We start from the raw sequence: 6,000 nt of genomic DNA on the forward strand, positions 1-6,000 counted from the left end.
GTGTCTTAATTTTCTAGACACAGAAGTAGCAGATTTTGTTTTGAGTCTTGGTCATTTCTAGGTTCAGCAAAGCATAGTCAGCTGGACCTTCTGTCATTTATCAGGAAATGTTTGACTTAATGATGGATAATTCTCTCTTCAATATTTACATTACTTTTGTGAGGGGGTGTTTTGTTGAAGGATTTCTTTAGGAAAGCATTATGCAAGATGATCAGAGAAACAAATTTGAGTTACCATGTTTTAGGTTGATTTTGTTAACACATTGGACAGAAGAAAAGGAATGGGATTTTATGACCTCTGATGCCTTGAGTTGATCTAAAATCTTTCTCAAAGCTAGAAATAAGGCTGAAGACTAAATTTTCAGAAAAAAAGAATTGCTAGTGGTAATATCCTTTGTTTTTGTTCTTTTGAGTCTGAGGAGTTGACTTAACTTTGGAGGTTGCTTTGTTAATGTAGTTATTTCAGTCTTTGTGATTCTAGCATCTACATACTTGCATCAACAATGGGTTGGAACAAAAGAAGAAATGTGACTATACCTAAGATACATTCTGTTTTTATTTTGTAATGTTATGAGAGACAATTTGGGAATATAAGGGTATTATACTTTTATCTGGCAAACCATCTTGTAGGCCAGAAGCACTAAGGGTTTGAATGCTGTGTTTCAAAAAAATTAGTCTTTGAAAATAAAATTATTTGACTTTAAATTTAGTAGGCAAATATAATTCATTACTTATTTTATAATGAAAATAACATTGCTGTATGATTGGGAAGATTATCAAAGAAATACCTGTTTAATGCAGGGACATTGATATTGGCATCACTCTTTCAGATCTTGCTGCCACAGAAGTATTGACAATATAAAAATTAATAGATTTCAGTTCAGGGACCTCTCTCTGAATTATGGGGTTTCTATCTCATCCTAACTGAGTCTTTTTTGAAATTAACTGATCGTATTCCTAATCATGAATTATATATATATATATATATATATATATATATATATATACAACACATGAAAAGGCCATACAAAGTGTCCATTAATCTTTTTTCTTTCTTTTCTTTCTTCCTGTTTATTAGTGCTTGCTTAGATTATCAAAATTTACATCACTGTAAGGAAATATACCAAAAAGAGAGGGAAGACTTCTGGATGGTAGAATTTATAGGTCACTATATTCTTTTTCTGTAATTTTACAAATTTTCATGTTACTTTTATACTTGGAAAAAAATAAATGTAAAATAAAAGTCTTGTTACTATCTTAATTTGCCTATGACTAAAATAAGCTTTCATAAAGTGTGTAATTCACTCTACTCCTTGGTTCAGGCCAACAAAGTAACTTTCAGTTTTCAATAGTTAAAATAGTGTAGACTGTCATATGTTCTGTTTACCAGAAGAACAAAAGAAACATACACAGTAAGGAAAGATGAAATTAGAATAATTGATTCAATGTGTGTGGTAACCCTGTACACCTAAGCTCTTCTAAGTCATTGATTTATAAAATATAGAAAGTATTAGTTCTTTTTACTCTGTAACACAGGATGCTCTGTTGATTAAGCAGATTTTTATATATGTGTGTAGATATGCTTAATTTTCAGATACTGCTTCAATCCTACAATTTTGGTGGCAAGAGCAGGTGTATAAAATCATTTGCTTTGCTGTGTCAGGGCTTTTTTACCTTATTTTTAGTAATAATATTTTCCTTCATTCCCTCCATTGATGAAGTAGAACTAACTCAAAAACATTGCAATACTTTACTGTGAATGTAGAACTATAATGGCAACAGAGGAAATGATTCAAAAGTGAACATAATGATGTCCCATAATATTAGAAAACTATCTTTGAACTCTATTTTTGCACATTTTGCTAGTGTGTAATAATGCTGAATATTTATAATGCTATATTTTAAACACATATTGGTATTTACTAATCTTTATATAATTATGGTATCATGTTCTGGCATTTTCTACATAGCTTTTATACTTCCAGGGTGATAATTATTAATTTGTTGCTTCATTGGGGAAAAAGCTATTACATGTTAAAATCAACTTATAAAAATGTTCTCTAGTATTTTTTTAAAAATGTATTTTATAAGTTCTCACTCCTTTTCTACCTAGAAAGGAGGAATAATTTTAGGTTCTTTTGAATTTTAAGTAAACAATTTTAGCTGGACCTTTTAAATAGGAAACAGTTATATAGAATACCTGTTAAAAACAATAATGGCATTTTGCATTTTAAATGCTGAAAACAAGAAACAAGTTTATGGCATTTAAAATGTGATTTATATAGCATTTGTGAAGTAAAACCTGCCTATAACATATATATATATATATATATATATATATATAGTATATATGCCTATACCATTTTAGGTATACTGCCTATACCTATAATGAACCTTGTAAAGTTCATTAGCATTCAATCTGTATTGTTGCCCTTTTTTTTTTTGTACTAGTGGAGAGAAGGAGGAATTGGACTAACTTTTAATATTTTTTATTGTCATTAATGGAGTCATTCTCATTATTTTGCTCAGTGTATAGTCAGTGTTTACTTTTGATGTCTGAAATGTTGACCTGGAAAGAATAATCGTCATGGGCCAGAAAAATCTAATGAGTATAACTTTCTGTTCCTGTCCTATTTTCTTTCCCTCTTGGCAAAATTGGAAAACCAATAGACATCTACCAGTAAATCTAATAATGCAGTTCTTGTGTTCTGCAGTAACTTATGGTAGTGGATACTGTATTTGAGGTGGTAGATTTGTAAAACCATGTCATATTGGGGTGACATAAAAATTCTCTTGCTTTTCAAAGTCTTTTTTTAAAAAGATATTTTAAAATATAATCTAGCTTAGTCTACTCAAGCTGCCATAACAATATACCATACAATGGGTGACTTAAAAAATAAACAAGTATTTTCTCAGAGATATGGCATCCAGGAGTTTGATATGAGGGTGCCCTCTTAGAGTTCTGGTGAGAGCCTACTTCCTGCTTTGTAGAGAGCTACCTTCCTGATGTGTGGTCTCCTGAACTTTCCTCTTGAGCCTGTGTATGCAGGGGAGATATGAGAGACATGGAAAGCTGTTTCCCTCTTAAATTGTCACAAATCTTTTTATGATTTTCTGCCTGCAATACCTAATCTAAACCTAATTACCTTCCAGAGACTCACATCCATAATTATCACTCTGGGAGATTAGAACCTCAACATAGAAATTTGGGGGTCACTTAAACATTCAGTGCATAGCATAAACTATGTGAAAGAAATGAACATTAATGACATCCTCTGCTAGGTACTATATTGCTTTCTTAAATCTTCACAAAAAGTCCATCATATAACTATTATAAGTGTTTTCACATGAGGGAATACAGACCTTAGGTTAAATAATTGTCTCCAGGGTCTTACCACTGTAGTGATACTGAGATCCCAATTTAGCATTCAGACCGCTATGTTCAGTTCCTCCATTGGGATGGAATGTTGAAAAATTAGTTCAAAGCTAAAGTTTGCTTGTAGAGAAAAATGTAGTCTTGTTTAAGAGTGCTTTCAAAAAGTGAAATCAGGGCAAGGAGTAAACAATTTGCATGAGAAAATTAGTCATCTGGCAGTGCCTCTGTTCAAGGACAGATAAGCTCTCTGCCCAGAGAACATTAAAAAAAAAAAAAAAAACTTAAAGACATCTGGTTTCTGCTCTCAAGGCCTGGCTCCTGGCCAGATCCAGGTCTGGAGACAAAACATACTGATGGAACTGAGCCCAGTAGCTCCAGACAATAACTTTATATGTTTACTATAGTGTATTTAAGAGAGATGAGAAGAACTCAAAGATGACAAGACTACTTTCTTTGGTTATGTATGCTGCAAAATGTCCATGATGTCTCTCTGGTGCTGAGTTGGTATGCTACCCTGGATGGTTTTCCTTTTGTATATATTTTATATGTCTTAATAAATACTATCTTTTCCTATATGGCTTGTGGTGGTGTAAGACCCCCAAAAAGGAGACCCTAACTCTGTCCCATGGATCGACTGGAACCCCAATCAACCACAGGAGGCATCACTTGATGCAATCAACAGGAGGCTTTATTCCAGCGCGTTGGGACCCAACTCGTGACTCACGCAGGAGTCGAGGAGTTGAGTCCCTAGCAGAAAATCTTACAAGTTTATAAAGGCAGAAATCACACATTGGGAGGGGTCACACACGAAAGGGTAAAAGGGGAACAAAGCTGCCAGGAAATTCCAAAGGGGGTCTGGGTTTGCTGATAACATATGACATGTGTCACAATGTTGTACAACAGGGCGTACAGAGTTTCTGGTAATCTTATATCCTGTGTATCTTAACTGTCTGAGCACTGTCTTGCTCAATTTACTCTCTGTTTGGAGCTGTTTCCTGGAACAGCTTTAAGGGCTTTGTTCCCATCACTGGGAGGGAGACCTTAGGGAGTCGAGATAAAACAGACAGCTTAAAAAGTGTCCATTCTTTCATTTCCCCATTTGCTTTATGGTAAGTTCTAATCATGGAACTTCTGTCTCTATATACTCTTCTCCGAAGCTATATCCTTGTCGAAGGGACTAGTATTGTTCCCTGAGCATTAGTACCTGTACAGCACTAATTCTCTCCCTGATGAAGGTGACTAGTTGATTTAGGATGCAGGGCCCAAAAGTGAGGAGTAAAAGCAGTATAACAAGGGGACCCATCAGGGTGGACATGAGGGTGGTGAACCAGGGGGACCGGCTGTACCAACTCTCAAACCATCCTTGATGTGCTTCTCGATTTCCTTGTCTTGTTTCTAATCTTTCTCTAAGTTTGGACATGGAATCTTCGGGGGCATGGGTAGTTACAGCCTGGGTCGTACCCTTCAACTAGGCAGTATTCTGCACCCCTGAAAGGCCTGGGTGATGTTGGCCAACACCTATGGGCCTCCTCAGAAGTCAGGGTAGGGATGTCCCAATTATCTAACCCAGCTACTAAGGCGCAGATGTCTGGGGTTAGGGATGGCCACCAAACCCAAAGAGGTTTCTCCCTGGTGGTGCTCCATATTATATCTCCAGTCTGGGAGAGGACCTGCCATGTTAGTCATTGGGGGGCATAAGGGTTAGGACTACTTATCGGTGGGAGGTGCGTCAACAGGAGTAGGAATATGGTGGATGTGGAGCTTGAGGGGGTTGTCCAATTTTTCCACTTTCCACGTTGGGTCTGGTGGTGGTGCAGTCTTGCCATGTGAAGCGTGAATCCAGGTGGCGATGCCATTGACTTTTACTGCAGTTGGAGTAGTGAGAAGTACTATGTATGGTCCTTTCCACCTTGGTTCCAGACGGGCCACATGGTGGCACCGGATGTTCACTGAGTCTCCGACCTGGAACTGATGAGGTACTTACAGGTCCCCAGGCTTGTAGGCCTTGGCCAACTGATTCCACACCTCCCTCTGCACAGTCTCAAGGGCTTTTAATCTGGTGTACAGAGATTGAAAGGGGTAAGTTTCTGGGGAAGTAAGGTGTTGTATGGTAATGAGTGGGGGGTGAGTCCCATAAAGGATTTCAAAAGGAGTTAGATTGAAGGAGCCAGGTGTTGTGCACCAGAAACAAAGCAAAGGGAAGGAGGACTGTCCAGTCTGTTATGCCAGTCTCTAAGAATAATTTAGTCATGACCTCTTTTAAAGTTCTATTTATTCATTCTACCTGCCCTGAGCTTTGGGGCCTATAAGCACAATGTAATTTCCAATTAAGCCCCAGGATTTTGGCCAGTTCCTGATTTACCTGGGCAACAAATGCAGGGCCATTGTCTGATCCAATTACCTTGGGCACACTGAACCTCGGGAAGATGTCTTCTACTATTGTTTTGGCCACCACCTGAGCAGTCTCCTTCTTGGTAGAAAAGGCTTCAACCCATCCTGAAAATGTATCTATGAATACTAATAAGTATCTGTATCCATACCTGGCTGGTTTTACCTCAGTAAAGTCCACTTCCTAGTAACTCCCAAGACAGTCTCCTTGGAGCCGTTTGCCATGAGGTAGCTTGC

The sequence above is a fragment of the Sciurus vulgaris genome, assembly GCF_902686455.1.
Source record: "Sciurus vulgaris genome assembly, contig: HiC_scaffold_292_arrow_ctg1, whole genome shotgun sequence".
Classification (NCBI taxonomy): domain Eukaryota; kingdom Metazoa; phylum Chordata; class Mammalia; order Rodentia; family Sciuridae; genus Sciurus; species Sciurus vulgaris.